This window comes from Lactuca sativa, chromosome 2, assembly GCF_002870075.4.
Source record: "Lactuca sativa cultivar Salinas chromosome 2, Lsat_Salinas_v11, whole genome shotgun sequence".
Lineage (NCBI taxonomy): Eukaryota > Viridiplantae > Streptophyta > Magnoliopsida > Asterales > Asteraceae > Lactuca > Lactuca sativa.
Genome location: NC_056624.2, coordinates 129,618,425 through 129,638,231, shown reverse-complemented (window position 1 = coordinate 129,638,231; position 19,807 = coordinate 129,618,425).

Genomic DNA, 19,807 nt, shown 5'->3' with positions numbered 1-19,807 from the left:
CATTACTACTCAAGGACGTGCTGGTAAAACTTTTCCTAAGACTTTTACCAATGGCACCATTCGTTATGATCCTCAGAAACGTGCATTTTTTGCTGAACCAACCTCCTGTGGAATGGCTCTTTCTCAACCAGCTTTGCATACCGCTATGGAGGCTGAATTTGATGCTCTTTAGAAGAACAACACATCGAATCTAGTTCCTAGACCTGCTGGTATTAATGTGGTTGACTGCAAGTGGGTCTTTAAAGTTAAAAAAGACCCCGATGGGTCCATTGAAAAACACAAAGCACGTTTGGTTACACTTGGTTTTACACAACAATATTTTGTGGATTATCAAGATACTTCCAGCACTGTTGTGAAACCTGCAACAGTTAGGTTGATTGTCTCTATAGCAGTTTCTCATGGGATGCACCTTCGTCAGGTCCATGTCAGTAATGCTTTTCTTCATGGGTTTCTAAATGAGGAAGTATATATGTAGAAACCTCCTGGTTTTGAGGATTCTAAATGACCTTGACATGTGTGTAAACTAAATAACGCACTTTATGATCTTAAACAATCACCAAGAGCCTGGTTATCTCGGCTTAGTGACATATTGCACCAACTTGGTTTTTGCTCGTCCAAAGCCGATACTTCGCTCTTTCTGTTCCATCAAGGTGACACTACTATCTATGTGCTTGTTTATGTTGATGATATTGTCATTGCTGGTTCCTCTCAACAAGCAGTCGATCACCTACTCAGTGCCTTATCTTCCTCCTTTCATCTCAAAGACCTTGGTCGACTTTGCTAATTCTTGGGAATTGTAGTCGCTCACAATTCAGGGAGAAGTACCTTGATGCAACACACATATGCATCTGATCTTTCAAAACGTGCCAACATGGTGAATTGTAAAAGCTTGAATTTGATAAAACATGAGAGTTAGGGAGTTTGGGAAGATGAAGGGAGGAGTGAGTGAAAAGCTTGAATGAGTTCAGTGATGAGTTAAACAACTAGTGAAGCTTCTCTAAATCTCATTGTACAACTGTGAATCATTTCGACATAATCCCTCTCTAAATCTCGTCACAAAATCATCAAGCATTTCATCCTCTTTCATGTGTAAACTTTCAAGCTCCCTTTTTAAGGTTGCAAGTCGAGCTGTTCTTACCCGATCCACTCCCAAATACCGTGTTTTTAGCCCATCCCACACTTGCTTTGGGTCGGTGTAACTCGCCATTTGCAACACCATGTCTTCGGGTATCGCTTGAAACAAAAAAGCAAGAGCTTGTTTTGACTTCTTTTGATCTGGTGCTTTATCTAACGTCTTCGGTTCGACCGTCTCCCATATGCCATGTGCATCCATAATTGACTTGACTTTAACCGCTCACACCGGATAATTCGTTGGAGTCAAAACCGGAACTTGATATGTCAACGAACCTCCTTCTTTAACCAACGCCATCCTTTTCTCCTTAACCCCGACTTCTTTAATCAGGCTTGTTCCGAGAGCACTCTTCCACCGGACAACAAGACAAGGTCACGACCACCTTTACCATCTTCCGTCACCCGCAAAACGAACCGAATCAAAGTCACCCGCTTTGACATCTTCCCGTTGATTTACTCCGTGCCTCCGGTTAGTCTCTCACAAGCCCGATTAAAAGAAACCAGTGTTGCTTCTAATCAACCTCGAATCACACCCCCTTCAACGAAACCGCGCTCTGATACCAATTGTAAGATTACTTGGGTTGAAACTTGTGTAAATAACAAGCAAAAAATAAACCCTTATGCAACAAGTAAAAAGAATACGTGAGAATGGAAGAATTGAAACAAATATATTACTTGAACAAAAATAAACTAGATAATAAGGTCTTTCATAAAAGAAAATACCACACCATTGATCCTATTTATACTAGACAAATAAGTATCCTACTTGAATTCTAAAACTATGCAGGATATAAAATAAAAGACTTAAATATCGCTACTTTTCTAATTGCCCATTATTTAAGCTAAACAAAATAAACTCCTAAAATAATAAAACGGATTAACCCAACAGTTATATCCCATAAGTAACCGGTTCCATTTTCGTTTATTGTTCTTATTCAGCATTGTAGAGTGTGTGCATACTACACACAGGTACCTTGAACTTACAATTTCACAGCTTTTTTCTATCTCTTTTTAACAGTTTACTTCATACCTTTATATCTAAAATATCAATACTTTAATAATCCTTAATTGTTATGAACATTTAACTTATATGAACTTAATACTCAGTAGCAATTCACAGCTTATATTTATAGTTACCTCTATAAAGTAAGTTGTTATAATCATGCTTACGTGACATATAATGAAATCTTAGTTTATCAACACTCTTCTTGTATATGATTATATATATACTTAATTAGTGATAGTTGTTTTACTTTAATTCATTTGTTTTGAACCATTTTTATCATGATAATAAGATCGAACTACATGTATTCTCCCCCAAACATTGATAATAAGAAATAGGGGCCATAGAACTCACGTTGGTTTCGAGAGTCAGAAGTGTCGGGAAGCTCCTCTTCTAAGCGGGATCTGGAATGGGAATCTTGGAGTCGACCTAAACATCACATGGCAAAAGAATAAAGGAATCAGGAACTATACACACCTGAGTAGGACCAAACCCGCCACCGGGATCGTCCTGTCGGAAACGATTCAGACCATCGGCCACCATGGCAGGTGCCGACTGTGCATGGTGGTTGTTGAACGTGTTTTGATCAGAGAAGAAAGGAAGTTACCTGAGATCGATGGAGGAGCAAGGAAAATATGAGTGGAAGTTGTTTGAGAGTCGAACAAATGAAGGCAGGAGGGAAAATGGAGGTGATTGCTGCTTCTTCTTCTCTGGCGAACTATGCCAACAGGACCTGTTTATGTCCGGGAAGGTTGCTTCAACTGGAAATGATGGTGATCAGGAGGTATCTGGGTTAGTTTTCCATCGAAGATAGAAGGAAGAAGAGAGAATGGGTTGGAGATGGCAACAACTTCGGTTGTTGCTGAGCTCTTTTCTGGTGATCAGAGAAAACATGAGAGTGAGGGAGTTTGGGAAGATGAAGGGAGGAGTGAGTGAAAAGCTTGAATGAGTTCAGTGATGAGTTAAACAACTGGTGAAGCTTCTCTACATCTCATTGTACAACTGTGAATCATTTGAGATATTTGGTTGTAGGTTTGCAATATATGCAAGATTTTGTACATGTGCAGAATTTGTTTGTGTGTGTCTCTAACGGAAAATTGTGAGAGGGAAGGATGACGAGTGAGGTGGGGCCTGGTTGATATTGCTTCTAAATGAATCAGATATTGGGAGATTTGATCAGGTCCTCGTTAGATTCATGGTACCATTTGAGATCAAGGAAGATATTGAAGTACTCCTAAAGTAATTTCTAAAGAGATCACCTTGTGGGAAATTCTATGAATTATGGCTGAAATATATTAGAGATACGTGAGGAGGGTATTAAATTTGTGGGCAGTCAATTGTAATTTCCATGCAGAAGGGTGAGAACTTTAGAAGAATTATAGTACTTTGTGATCTTTGGAAGATGTTTGATGAGTACATGTCTATTATTCTCAACTATGCACGTGTGAGATATGAATCAAAGAATGATGTTCGATCAAGAGGTGGAGGGGTACTTTTTCAACTGGCTTTGCATGAAATACATAATATCCAAAGATTTTAATGCATTATTGGTTTTGTTATACCTTTACATGTGCATGTATCTAGCTTTATTCTTGCAATACAAATATATAATACATGTATTTCACTCCATAATTTATATATATATAAACATGATGTTCTTAAATATTTCTTATATTTTTTTTATCTATCCAGAACATTCCCACACTGTTTATATATATATATATATATATATATATATATATATATATATATATATATATATATATATATATATATATATATAGTAAAACAATACATTTTCAAGAGGTTTAGTACCTAAGCTTAGGTGGGGCTGTAATGTATATTCCCTTTTCCCATATATATATATATATATATATATATATATATATATATATATACACACATACATAATGAAAATATTAGACTATAAAAATTATAAGTATACTCTTTTCATACCAAAAACACAAAAAATTAGGATTTTAACATATTTAATAAGAGTATATTGTAACTATTTACTAATTAATTGGGGTTCTTAATTTTTTATGGTTCTCATTTGAACCACTCCTTATATATATATATATATATATATATATATATATATATATATATATATATATATATATATATATATATATATATATATATATATATATATAAGGAGTGGTTCAAATGAGAGCCATAAACAAACTAAGTACTCTAAGCACCCCAATTAATTAGTAAATAGTTACAAGACATTCTTGTTAAACATGTTAAAATCCTAATTTTTTGTGTTTTTGGTATGAAAAGAGTATACTTATAATTTTTACAGTCTAATATTTTCATTGTATAAGCTCTCACATTTTAACACAAAACTTTATATAAAATACAGATTTACACAGTCCATTTAAATGCAAAAAATTCACAACTTAATAGAAACTGTTTACAATAATTCATTAATTCAAAGAAGTCAAAAAAGTCAAACTCTACCACCACATGCTGCCACCAACCACCTGTATCTACATAGTAGCTGTCATTTCATCCAAATCAAATCTGTAAATAAAATCATGCATTAACAACTTATATACTACATTCACATTCTAATTAAGCCTATTAATTCACTTGCTTTGAATTTAATGCAAAATAATTATAAAAACTAGTGGATTCTTAGTAATTTATACAACAAAAAATAGATATATTCATAAGAAAATTAACACAAAAATTTATACATAAATCATTAATATTTTAACACAAATTATAAAAAATTCACAGCAAAATGCAATTAGTTCATAGTTTAAACAGAAAATCCATAGTTTAATGTAGTCAATTCATATTTTTAAACACAAAAACAACAGTTTAATACAAAAAAATTCACAGTTTAAACAAATATTCACAGCTTAATGCAGTTAAATTAAAGTTTAAAATAGAAAAATCACAACTTAATACATTAATTTCATAGCTCATTACAATAAATTTACAGTTTAATACAAAAAATATAAATTCACAATAATAATATCAATTTGAAACTCTTAATACAGATAATTCACAGTTTAGTATACAAAATTCACGCTTAATATAATAAATTCACAATTTAAGAAAAAAATTATATTTATAGCCATATTTTCAAATTAAAACTTATATTTATACGTTAATATATGGAGACATTTCTATGAATAAAATTCACAATATAATATACAATTCACAATTTAGTATACAAAATTCTTAGCTTAATATAATAAATTCACAATTTAAGACAAAAACAATTGTATTTACAGTCATATTTTCAATTAAAATTTATATTTATACGTTAATATATGGAGCCATTTCTATGTATTAAATTGTGAATTTAATATATTAAGTCGTGAATAAAATTAACAGCATAATACACAATTCACAGTTTAGTATACAAAATTCACAGCTTAATATAATAATTCAAAATTTAAGACAATTTTTTTATATTTACAACCATATTTTGAAATTAAAACTTTTATTTATACGTTCATACATGTAGACAGTTTTATGTATTAAATTATGAATTTAATATATTAAGTCGTGAATAAAATTCACAACGTAATACATGAAATTCATACAGGGACGGTTTTAAGGGGTTCCTGGTGTGGCACCGACAACCCCTAACTTTTTTGTTCGCAGTGGAAAAATTTTCGATTTTTCAATTTTTTTTACCTATTTTTCATATATCGGCAACACCTATTCATCCCGACAACACCTATGATGTATTCTTGCGTCCGTCCCTGAATTCATAGTTTTATACAATATATTCACAACTCATTTACAAGTATAATCTTATATTTCAGTGCATTAAAAAACTCATTCACAGTTTAATACATAAATAAATTATATCGTATTTTAGAAGCAAACATAAAAAAATGTACATGAATCATAAAAGATAATAACTTATCTGAAATCAACGAAGAAGATGTTTACTCTACCACCACCACTAGTATCAACACCGCCAACTATCATACACTGCAATCAACCATCACCACCACCAACCATCGATGACAACATCGCCAATATCCTTCCCTTTAAAATCAGATCTGGATAAAAAATCAAAATTCACAGTTTAATAAAACATTTCAAACACTAATTCAAAACTTAATTCAAAATTTTAGACACTAATTCAACACTTAATACATCAAAAAATACACATTCACAGGTTTAATAGCTTAGACAAATTAATACATAGAAAACACATATTCACAGCTTAATGACTTGACTTAACACATTTCATTGATGCATTTCATCAAACACTTTGTGTGTAGTAGATATATCAGATCCATAATCACCATAAAACATCGTATTTGACCAAATATATAAGATTTTCATCATCTCTGAAGTCAGGTGATGTTGTTTGTTTCTCCGGAGAGGTTTAACGGTAGTGGTTTGACGGAAAGCACAAATCTATATCTTCAGAGGAAAAAAACAGCCAAATTTCATAGGTCTGAGATGAAGAACACAAAACCAAATGTGCAACCTGAAGAACATGACACTAGATCTCGTTTGAACTCTTTCAATATTGTCGGACATCACAGATCTGGAAATCAGTGGTGGTAGAAATCGTAACTCTGGATCGGAGCTTGTAGATCTAGACAACGGCACGGAAGATCTAGTGGTAGATCTAGTGTTCCGGTGACAAAAAATGTTAGATATAAAGGTGGAGACGAAACTAATGGCAGATCAGTAAGTGGAGGTTCTAGATCTGACCACATCTCGAAAGATCTAGACTAGGAACACCATCAAAAATGAGAAAAAAATCACTAGAATCATTCAGATCTGGTTAGATCTGAGCAAAAACACACAAAAAAAGTCATCGGAATTATGCCGTCGGAGATGACAGGCGGTGGATGATAGATCTGAAGTGGGAACAGCTCGCTGATGTCATTTTTTGTTGTGGTTCCAGACCTGAGGAGAAAAAAACATGATTGACTTGACATTCCGGCGAAGGTTAAGCGGCCGACGATGGTGGTTTCGGCGGTGATAGGTGGTGATGGTGGTAATAAGGAACGTGTGTTCTTCAAAAATGGTGGGAGAGTTTGAAAGAATTTATCATTTGAAAATGTAGATCTGATTTAATGGTTCTTACGGTTCTTATTCTTTTTTAGTTCTCATTTGAACTTTCACCTATATATATATATATATATATATATATATATATATATATATATATATATATATATATATATATATATATATATATATAGGGCTAGGTTAATGTGTTTTTTACACTTATTGTGTGCTAGAATACACCAATAGTAATTTAGTAAAATTATATTATTATTTAATTAAATAATGATAGATATTAAATGGTTTCCATAATTGTATGTATATTAAATGATATCCATAACTATAATTTTCTCTTTATGGAAATTAATTAAATTCGTCATTAATGTCAACAATAACATTCTTTCAGAATGAATTTGTATCTAGGTTTTTATGTCAACAATAACATTATTTCAAGACTCACTCAGTTAAAATACAATAAAGTTGTATGTAATATAAAGAATGAGGGTATATTCTAGTAAAATAAACTCTCGTTCTCCTAGAATACACTTTTATTATTTTATATATGAATTCATTCTGAAAGAATATTATTATTGACATTAGTTACGAATTAAATTAGTTTCCATAAAAAAGAATTATAAATATGAATATCATTTAATATACATTTAATGTTACTCAATTCTTATTGGTGCATTTAGCATACAATAGATGTCAAAAACATTTGAACCTACCTCTCTCTCTCTCTCTCTCTATATATATATATATATATATATATATATATATATATATATATATATATATATATATATATTGCCAGCCGTTTTTTATCTTTATTTTTATAAAAAGCATTTTTCAATTGTGTGTAACATTAGTTATTTTTTTGGTTTAATATTTTATATTGTATTGATGAATAATATAATGTTGGTATTATATCAAACATGTTTGATTTTACGTACATATATTTTATTTCATTATGTGGATAAAACAATGATGTTATTTTCATAAATTATGATATATGTAAGTGTCAAAAACCATATGAAATAAAAGAACCAACATAAATATTCAATTTAAGAACCATAAAAGTAAAAATATATTTTTATGAACTATCATATTATTTTTATTAACTATCAAATAACACAAACTCTTGGAATCTTATAATTTGAATTGAACAGTAGATTTATTTTTGGATTTTGGTATTTTAGTGTAGATCCTATATCTTTTGGCAAGATAATTTTTTTTTCAACAAATCTTACATTATTTTTTTTCGACGCTCATTTTCAGTCAACCGTTTTGGATAATAATGATATTCCAACTATAACGATGACCGATGGTTACTAGTTCACATATTATTATTATTTTCCAAAAATCATCTACTTACAAATATTTGTATTTTTTGTTGTCTCGAATTCTTATTTGGTATTTAACATGTAAGAAAAATGAACGACATTATATAACATATACTATAAAACAATGATTGTGCATTAATTTTAACGGTTGCTTTTCGTTTGTATTCTATGGAGATAAAAAATCTAGATTTGGAGAAGAAGAACAATGTTCATAGCTCTGAAATTTCAAAAATGTGAAACTAGACGGAAGTAAATCAGATCTAGAATCACAAGCACAAACCACGAAAAAAGATGCACGTATCTAGAAAGATGGCAGTGGTGATGACGGATTTGAAGCTTGTAAGCGGTCGATGGTAGTGGTGGTGGATTGGCGTCGTTGACGATATTATAAAATTTTTATAAAAAAATCATATGAATAACTTAATCACATGTAATTAATAGATATAATTAAAAAAATGTATTTTTTTTTAAAAATATTATATCGAGATTAATGTTCATCTATAGAGAACTAAAAATTAAAATTTATAATATATTCAAACAATAAAATCGAAAAAAATAGCATTCTAAAATGGATTGTCAATATCATATCTTGCATTTCTGATTTTATAATTGTTTTCGTTTGAATATATATATATATATATATATATATATATATATATATATATATATATATATATATATATATATATATATATATATATATATATATATATTTGTTTGTTTTAAAAAAAATTAGCGAAATTATATAAAAAGTTGCGATTTTTAAAAATATAAATTCAAAAAAAAAAAAAAAAGATTTGCGATCTCTAAATATATTTTTTATGGATTTTTATGATTTTTATGATTTTTTTAGGGTTTTTTTTGTTTTCCATAGAACCTATATATATATATATATATATATATATATATATATATATATATATATATATATATATATATATATATATATATATATATATATGAAAAAACAACATAAATGCTCTACGTGGTCTCCCCAGATCCGAAGTTTAAAAACATCATAGATGGTCACTGTGCTTTCAAAACTTTTGACGATTGGTTCTTATTGTTAACTTTGTTAAGTTTTGTCTGTTAACTAAAATGAATTTTCATCATTTCACTATGACAAAGACCATTTATGATGTTTTCACTTATTAAAAAAGTGAAATAATATACAAGAGGGGAACACCCCCCCCCCCCCCCCCCCCCCCCTCTCTAATTTCTGTGAAATTGTTAAAATTTTAATTATTCTCTGTAATATTCAAAAAAATTTGGATAGGGTCCAAAAAGTTTTGAAACTTTTATGGAAGGTTCAAAATCAAAACATTTACGTGATTTTAGTCCAAAAAAACTTGAAAAGACGATTAAGCCCTTTTATTTTGTATTTTGTTTTTTATATATTTATTTAATACCTTTGTCAATTAATAAAAATAACATACCCCACCCTATCACTCTATCCAATCCTCAACTCTAACTTTCCTCCATCAGACCCTCCTCTTTCTCTTTCACTCTCTCTCCCATCTTCTTCTTCTTCACCCTTCAACTGTTTTGAAGATAGCTTGATTGGTGATGAATCGTCCTCCATCACCAGAATCGTTGAACCTTGGATTTGAAGTTGTTGATGTGTCATCGGTGGTGCTCAACGATTACCAGAAGATTGGAATATGACATTAGATGCACACCTGAAGAAACTGGAATTACTCCTAAAAGAATCACCATCAATAAAATCGACATAATCCCTCTCAACATATCTCTCAGCCAAAACACAATTCGCAGCTGAATGACTCACACATCTCTCAACCATTGAAATTTAAAAGCTTTCAAGTTATTAAATTTAACAGGGAAAAAATCGGAAACATATGTTGGTCGTATGTTGTTCTTGGAGAAATGAATCGGGATTCCTTTTTCAATATTTGGATCGAGAACCCTTTCAGATAAATCAGATTCATTTGAGACACACTTATTCACTGATTCAATCTCATCGAAGCTAACATAAATCAACCAACAAACCCAGAAATACTTTCGTTTGAGGAAGATTTAACTTTCTATATGTTTTTATTTGGATGAAGTCTAAGAAGCATCAATTGATTTGAAGGAGTATTTGGCAACGTACAGGGAGATAGAAGGGGAAAATAAGACGTTAGGAAGACAAGGTGAGAAGTATGGGTGAATGTAACGCCTGCAGATCCAGGCTAGTCAATTTAGAGACAATGAGCGTCAAAAATTTGTTTTTTTGATGAAAGATTATTTAGAAGGATTAATCTTCACCAAGTGTTAATATATGTTACAAGGGTTCCGTACATATAAAGAATGCCAAAATTCGTGTTATAACGAAGAAGTTATGGTCTGTCGAAGTTTTACGGCAAAACCGACTCGGCACCGGGAGACGTAAATAGTGAATTTACAATAGAGGAGTTTTTAGCATTAGCGATCTAAACAAATGTTGTAGTATACGTTAAACCGAGAACATACAAAAAAAGAACGCCCAAACCTGACTTCGTATAAGGAAGTTATGAATTTTCTAAGATTTGGCACAGCAGTGCACAGCCCGAAACTCGAGTTTTAGTTCGAGCGGTTTTTAGCCTATGCAACCTAAATGAGAGTTGAAGATCTCATTAATAGGAAATCAACGATAAAAGACAGACGAAAACGGAGTCCGTATGATGGAGTTACGAATTGTTCGCGGTCATTTAACAGTCTAATCTCCACCTACTGTTAAATTTAAGATCGGTCGAGAATTAGCCAATAGAGTCTAAACAAAAGCTGTAGATTATGGTCCCACCTACGCGTGGATATAAAGAACGTCACAAAAGGAGCTTGTATGCGAGAGTTATTGTTTTTCTAAGTCGGGAGGGTGCTTTGCGAGTTTGGGTGACATGGCGCGATCACAGCCGTTGCTTCCTCCCCAAGGCTAGCCATCAGATGGTGACACGTGACCCGTTATGCCCAACGTAATTTTGAGTACGCTCAATGTAAACCTTAAAAAGCCATTACGCTCAACGTAATTTTTGAGTACGCTCAGCGTACTCGGCGCTGACAGCCTATAAATAGAGACGCAAATCTCCCATTTTCTTCACAACTCTCCACTTCTTTCCTCCCAAATACCCCCAAACCTTCAAGATTTTTCCCAAGCACCTCCAAGGTGTTAGAAGCAAGTCCGGGAGCACCAGGAAGCTTCGAGAAGAGGAGCCTTTCGGCTCGGGAACGCTGCTCCAGCGAAGCCCGCTTTTGTGAAAAACCCGTTGTAAGTGAGCTACACCTACCCTATCGTTAGTATATCTTATGTTTTAATATAGTAATGTTATTAGGACCTTATAATAAGTATTTGCGCTATTATTATGAGTTATATGAGTGTCGTTATAATATCTTTTAACCACTCGCATTACAGGAAATCTGGTTTAAATGGTCGCATAGGGTTGTTGGATTTCAGAAGTGCTATATGCCAAAATGTTTCTGCCCTCCGGTGTTTTATGTTTGGCCTCTTTCGGTATATAGTGGTTGATAAGTATTCCTTCATGCTTATATAGTAGTCATATAGCAAGAATATTAATTAGTCTCGGTGAATATTAGACTAAACTCTAGTGGTAATGATACTAGGTTCTGTCAAAGGAGTTCTTTAAAGTAAACGAAGTGTTGTCCGAGTACCGAGTCACCACGTTATCAGGTGAGTGCATAGTCCCTTTCATGAACATGATTTTAATACAAGTATTTATTGATGTATTAAATATATGTTTATGTGCGAGTTATTTGATGTTGCTTGAAATACGTGCTAAAGAACATACATGATTATATATGATGATTTAGGACAAAGAGCAACCTAAATTAGTTATGAGGAATATTGGGTAGTATCTTCTTACGAGTACGAGTGAGTTATACTCAGAGAATAGAACTTTAGTATATGTCATTAATCCGGGAGCATGGATTAGAATTAGTCATTGTCCCTAGTCCGAGAGTATGTGTCACACCCCAAAACCGATAACGGCGGAATACGTTCTGGGGTGGAGGACGTCATATACAGTATCATAACAATTGCATAATAGTAAAAACAAGTGACAACAACCATTGCATTTATATAGTAATTTTAATTACAAGCGTGTTCTATAAAGTTTAATAGACACCAAAATTATAACAAAAATAAAAGATGGGTCTTGTATGTGCTCCATCTTCTCCAAAAGCTGCACCTGTACCTGTCTATCTTTGACCTGAGGATACAAGTTATTTTGAAAATGAGTATCAGCATACAGCTGGGGAGTTCATAAGAATTTAGTGTCATTGTTGTGTAAAAGTGTTTACAAACTTATAGTATAAAAACTGAAATTTATGTTTATGAGTAATAGAAATCCCTAGAAAATCCTATATTTTCCAGAAAAGTACATTGTAAGTTAAATCCTTGTGTGAAAGTATTATCATTGAAAAACCTTCGGTTGTAAAAGTACGCTAATAAATTTCATATGAGTAACATAGATGAAGAAAAGTTATGCTTGTTGAAAGTAGTAGTGGTGCAAACTTCCATTAGTAATAGATATTTACTTACTTCGGGATGTTAGCTTAGACTTAAGTCTTAGTGTATTAGTTTGGATAAAGGTGTAACCCCTCATGTAACCAGTCTGAAGTGATAATAGAGAACCCGATGACCTTCCCGGTCATGCGTAGTGTAGTGATGTAGTGCCACCCCTGAGCCTAGTCGGCTCGGACTGTAGCTAGTAGTCGGGATATAATAGTGTCCGCCCCGTATAGATCTATACATGTAGTGTTGCCTTCCTTCCGGAAGGCCCTGGTCACATGGTGTAAGCGCGGTAGGGTGTCTTATAGAGGGATAGTGTTTTATACTCTGGATTCGTGTATTCTCTTGTACTATAGTATAGTAGTCTTCTGTATAGTTCATAGAGTGTTCTCTTGTGTGTGTATTAACTTGTAGTAATAGCAGTTATAGTGAGTATAGTAGTAGTAGAAGTAACGAGCAGTAGTCTTAACTATACCTATTATAGTTAACTAGAGTGTATGATTTCCTGCCTTTGAATGAAAATGGTATTTAATGAGATGAAACCCTTCATATCTAATGCAAATATATATGATATATAACTAAGAAATCAACGATAGTCGGACGGATAACAGATACCCTAAGACCACATCAAACAAGAACATGAAGTAAGGCGAGCTATCGGTCCTAAGTCCTTCAAGTCTTACTTATATAAATATATTAGTGTAGATATATATTTTAAAAGAAAAGTAGTTTAAACACAGTTTTGAAAATAGTTTATCAATGAATAAATCTTAAAAATGCATTTGATAATTAGTTAAAACAGTTCTATTGGTAAGTAGCTAAAAGTGTAGAAAAGTCCTTTTTTGATGATAATTTTTGAATCACATATGATTTGACAATAAAACTTGTAGGATTATACTTGTATCCCCCCCTAAAACATGTAAAAACATTTAAAAAGGTTCATTAAGGGGTATGGACTCACCTGCAATGAGTAGATCGGGTGGATATGTCGGAGGAGCGTTTGGTGTCAAGTAAAGACTTGTACACCCTTTATGACCCTAGTAATATATGAAGACATATGTTTACAAGTAATTAGTGATTTAGACTCTAATTATACACATATAGACATCCTAATGTGATTAAAGGTCTATGGTTGAGTGTTAGAAGGCTAAAGGGTTGCAAAGAAAGAGTATAAGACCTCACCATGGAGTTTACTCTTCTAAAACTCACCTTAAGTGAGTTTACGGTTGGGAGACCACATCCCCCATGAGTTTACGGTCATAAAATCATGGGAGGAGTGTATTTGGATGTTTTCAAGCCTCATGTGGTTCTAGAAGTGATTCTAAGGCAATACAGAAGGTTATAGGGGTGTTCAAGGTTCCAAAAGAGTACTCCCTTGGAGTTTACGATCCAAGGACCACTCCTTGGTAGTTTACGGCCGTAAACCCCATGTTTTACGGTAGTAAACTCTTGGAAACCTCCATTCATTGATTTCAAGGTCCTTGGCTCATTCCTAATAAGTTCTAGTAAGGGTATAAGGCTCTTTAGGGGGGTTAAACTTCCATTTGGCATGTTTTAGGGGAGTTTACGGTCTAAGCATATGCTTGGGCTGTAAACTCTAGTTTACCCTTCAAATGTTGATGTTTAGGTGTTCCAAGTCCGAAATAGCAAGTCCATAAGCCATATCTTAAGCCTAAATGTGGTTTGGAAGTGTTATGGGCTTGATTTGCAAGCTTAGAGGGTGTTTACGGTCTAAGCATGTGCTTGGACCGTAAACCCTCTTTCAAGCCATAAAAATTGTTGATTCAAGGTTCAAACACTTCTAGGTTAAGTCCAAAACTAGTTTCTAAGCTTAAAGGGAAGAAATTTGGCACTTTTGACAACATTTTAGGGGTTTACGGCCTAAGGATGTTCTTAGGCTGTAAACTCCTCTTTTTCAGCCTTCATGAACGATTTTTGAGTTAAAACACAAATCAATGATGTCTAGAATACGTTAGGGTAAGAGAACTTACGTTTTGGAGGCGGAAACTTGTGGTTTTTGGGATGAAATCGGACTTGAGGAAAGAGAGTAGAGAGAGAAAGTGGGTCTAGTGTGGTAAAAGGTTTCTAAGGAGTGTCCACCCTCCTTTATATAAGGCTTGGGTGTTGTACCCGGTATTTGACTACCCGATACTTATGTTTAACGAGGTTTAAAATTTTTACCCGGTTAAATGGTCGTAATAAAAATAAACTTTTTCCAACTAAATGGAAATGTAATTTACGTGTTTTATTTATTTTGTTACGACAGTAATAATATAAAATGAAAATAAAATAAAATATTTATTTATTTGACGACCACAAATTAAGGAAACTTTTATAAAATAGGATATTCTATTAACGGAAACGGGTTATAACAATGGAATATATTTTGGGGTTGTCACATCATCCCCCCGTTAAGGAAATTTCATCCCGAACTTTAGAGTTCAAACAGCTAAGTTATTACAGTACTACTAAGCAAAGAGTTTGGGATATTTGAGTTTCATTTGATCCTCGCGCTCCCAAGTGAACTCCGGTCCTCGTTTGGCGTTCCATCGAACCTTCACAATTAGGATGCGGCTTTGTTTCGCTCATTTGACCTCCCGGTCCATAATCTCCGCAGGCTCTTCCACGAAGTTCTGGCTCTCGTTTACTTCGATCTCGTCGAGCGGGATTACAAGAGTCTCGTCGGACAGGCATTTCTTCAAGTTTGAGACATGGAAGGTTGGATGTATGTTACTTAGCTCGCGGGGTAGGTTGAGTTTGTAAGCTGCGCAACCGATTCTGGCGAGAATCTAGAAACGCCCTATGTACCTTGGGTTCAACTTTCCATGCTTTTCAAAGCGTATCGTGCCTTTCCAGGGTGAGACTTTCAACAGGACTCAGTCTTCCACCTGGAATTCCAAAGGTTTTCTTCGTTTGTCTGCATAGCTTTTCTGTCGATCCCTAGTGGCTTTTAATCGTTCGCGAATCTGTACAATCTTCTCAGTCGTTTCTCAAATGATCTCCGGACCCGTGAGAGTGCTGTCAGGAACTCGTCCTTTAGCTAGCTGAGTGTCACCCACCTCAGCCCATCACAGAGGGGATCTGCACTCCCGGCTGTGGAGGGCTTCAAATGGAGCTGCTTTGATGATCGTATGATAACTATTGTTGTAGGAAAACTCCACAAGGGGTAAGTGTGTATCCCACGCCTTACCAAAATCAATCACACAGGCTCGCAACATATCCTCTAAGGTTTGGATCGTCCTCTCACTTTGTCCGTCAGTTTGCGGATGGTAGGCTGTACTCATGTCCAGCCTCGTCCCTAATGCTTTTTGCAGTGATTGCCAAAATCTCGAAGTAAACCTACTATCTCTATGAGAGATAATAAATACAGGGACACCATACAGTCGTACTATCTCCTTAATGTATGTTCTTGTGATCTTCTCCATCTTGTCTGTTTCTTTGATGGGTAGGAAGGGCGCGGACTTTGTCAATCTGTCGACGATAACCCAAATGGTATCCAACCCACTCGTTGTCTTGGGTAGCTTGGTTATGAAATCCATGGTGATCCGCTCCCACTTCCACTCCGGTATCTCCGGTTGTTGGAGAAAACCTGATGGATTCTGGTATTCGACCTTGACCTTTGCGCAAGTAAGGCACTTACTCACGAAGGTAGCAATCTCTGCTTTCATGTTAGGCCACCAGTATAGCTTTTTGAGATCCAGATACATCTTATATGAACCTGGGTGAACGAAGTATCGAGTGTTGTGTGCTTCTTTCATAACCAAGTCTCTGAAACCTCTGTGGCGCGGGGTCCAGATTCGGTCCATGAGATAATAGGCTCTGTCACCCTTGACTTCCAAGTTCTTATCCATTCCATTCAGGGATTCTCTCGCCACATTCTTAGGCTTTAAGGCTTCGAGCTGAGCCTCCTTAATCTGTGTGGATAGATGCAAATGGATAGTCATTGTTAATGACTTGACTCTTCGACCATAATACTCTTTTCTACTTAGGGCGTCTGCTACCACATTAGCTTTCCCCCGGGTGATAACAAATCTCACAGTCATAATCATTGAGTAGTTCGACCCATCGTCGTTGTCTCATGTTGAGCTCTTTCTGGTTCAGTATATGTTGGAGGCTTTTATGATCAGTGTATATTATGCTCTTTGTTTAATGTCTCCAGATCTTTAGAGCGAATACAACCGCCCCTAACTCCAGGTCGTGAGTGGTGTAGGTAACCTCATGTGTCTTCAGCTGCCTTGAGGCATAGGCGATGACCTTACCTCGTTGCATCAAGACACAACCGAGCCCTTGGTTCGATGCATCGCAGTATACCACAAAATCTTCTGTCCCTTCGGGAAGGGATAACACCGGTGCGGTGCATAGAGCTCGCTTCAGGGTCTGGAATGCCTTCTCCTGTTTCTCTTCCCAGTCAAATGTTACGCCCTTCTGTGTCAATATGGTAAGAGGTTTCGCAATCCGAGAGAAGTTCTGAATGAATCTGCGGTAGTAGCCAGCGAGGCCCAGAAATTGACGAATTTCTGTGGGCGTCTTTGGTGCTGACCAGTTCTCGATAGCTTTAATCTAGGATGGGTCCACGTGGATTCCTTCCTCACTAACCACGTGTCCTAAGAATTCAACTCTTCGGATCCAAAATTCGCACTTAGAGAACTTCGCGTATAACTTCTCCGATCACATGGTTTCTAGGACTCGTCATAGATGATTCCTGTGTTCTTCCTCGCTCCGGGAGTAGACGAGTATATCATCAATAAAGACGATGACGAACTGATCTAAGTATAGACGACACACCCTATTCATCAAGTCCATGAACACTGCGGGTGCGTTAGTCAGTCCAAAGGGCATCACTACAAACTTGTAATGTCCGTAACGAGTTCGGAAGGCTGTCTTCGGAACATCCTCCTCAAGCACTAGTAACTGGTGATACCCGAACCTAAGATCAATCTTAGAGAAGTAACTCGCCCCTTGTAGTTGGTCAAATAGGTAGTCTATACGAGGAAGAGGGTAGCGATTTTTGACCGTGAGTTTGTTGAGTTCCCTATAATCGATGCACATACGGAATGATCCGTCCTTCTTCTTTACGAACAAGACCGGAGCTCCCCAGGGTGAGAAGCTCGGTCTTATAAAGCCCTTGCTGAGCAGCTCGTTAAGTTGGCCGGATAGTTCTTGCATCTCTGCAGGCGCTAAATGATAGGGTGACTTAGCTACGGGGTAGCTCCTGGGACTAGGTCTATTCTGAATTCAACCTAACGTTTGGGAGGTAAACCTGGAAGGTACTCTGGAAAGATGTCAGGGAAATCGCATACAACAAGGATTTCTTTTGAATCTCTCATTTTATGGCTTGTGTCGACGACGTGTGCAAGGAAGGTGCGATATTCCTTGCACAAGTATTTCTGGGCTTGAATACTTGAGATGATACGAAGGTTCGTACCGGGTTTGTCTCCGTAGATCAAGAGAGTTTCGTGATTCGGTGGATTCAGGCGAATGGCTTTGTCGAAGCATAGAATATCAGCGCGATGAAGACTCAACCAGTCCATGCCAACAATGACATCGAAACTCTTGATCGAGACTGGTATGAGATCGATTGGGAATGAATGATCGTCTAATGTGAGGGTACAACCTATGTAAATTTCGTTAGAGCTTTCTGTCTTTCCGTTAGCCATTTCTACGATGAATGTTTCTTTTAGTGGTTGTGGGGATTGTTTAAGTAAGTGTTTAAAGTTTTGGTTTTTGAAACTTCTTTCTACACCACTATCGAATAAGACACAGGCATAAGAGTTGTTGAGAAGGAACGTACCCGTGACTACTGCGGGATCCGTTACTGCTTCGTTGTGGCCAATAGCGAGTAGTCTTCCTGTTCCTCCCGCATTCCCAACCTTCGGACAGTTTTTATTGAAATGGCCCGCTTCACTGCAGCCATAGCAGGTCTTACTCACTCCCGAACTGGGGACTTGAGATATAGGTTTGGGTTGGGATCTAAAAAACCGGATAGTATGGCCCTTCCGGCCGTAGTTGATGCATTGCAATTCACGGCAGGGGCCGTTGTGATGGAAGGGGCACTTGGGACACTTGGGAAGGTTCCCAACATAAGTTTTTGCTGGTGTAGGGGTAGCAGAATTGGTGGCAGCATGGACGGCCACGATTTGTTGGTCTGGAGGGGGTTTGAGTTTTCTTGCTCTTCTTCCGATCCCAAAGCTTCCTCTTTTTGTCGTTTGATTTGGGTGGTGCAGTGGCAGTTGTGGTTGCTGTAGCTGGAGGGGAAGGAGTTTCATGATCAATCAACCTGTGGGCCAACTCCTTGGCGCTATCAAAGGTTGCAGGATGGGAAGATAGCACATTTCCTTGATACGAGGGCACTAAACCCCAGATGTATCGTTCGATTTTCATGCTTTCAGAAGGAATCATGTTAGGGCACATAGCTACCAGGTCACAGAACCTGGCCGTATAAGCCACTATGTCTGTTCCCTTCATCTTGAGGTTCCAAAGTTCCTCTTCAAGCTTCCGAACCTCCCCTCTAGGGCAGTACTCCTTTCTCAGCAGGTCCTTCAGTGTATCCCAGCCCATGGCATTGGCTGTTACTAGAGAGAGTAAACTAACATGGCCATTCCACCATGTCAGGGCCCTTTTAGTGAAGGTGGCGGCAGCGAACTTGATTTTGCTTTCTTCAGGGCATGAGCACATTTCGAAAACAGCTTCGTCTCTTTCGATCCATTGGGACAGAGCAAGGATTCCTCCGGTCCCATTAAAGAATGTAGGTTTACAGTTCATGATATCCTTATAAGTACACCCTTGTGTACGAGAGGGGATTTCACCATGTCTGGAGTTGGTGCCTAT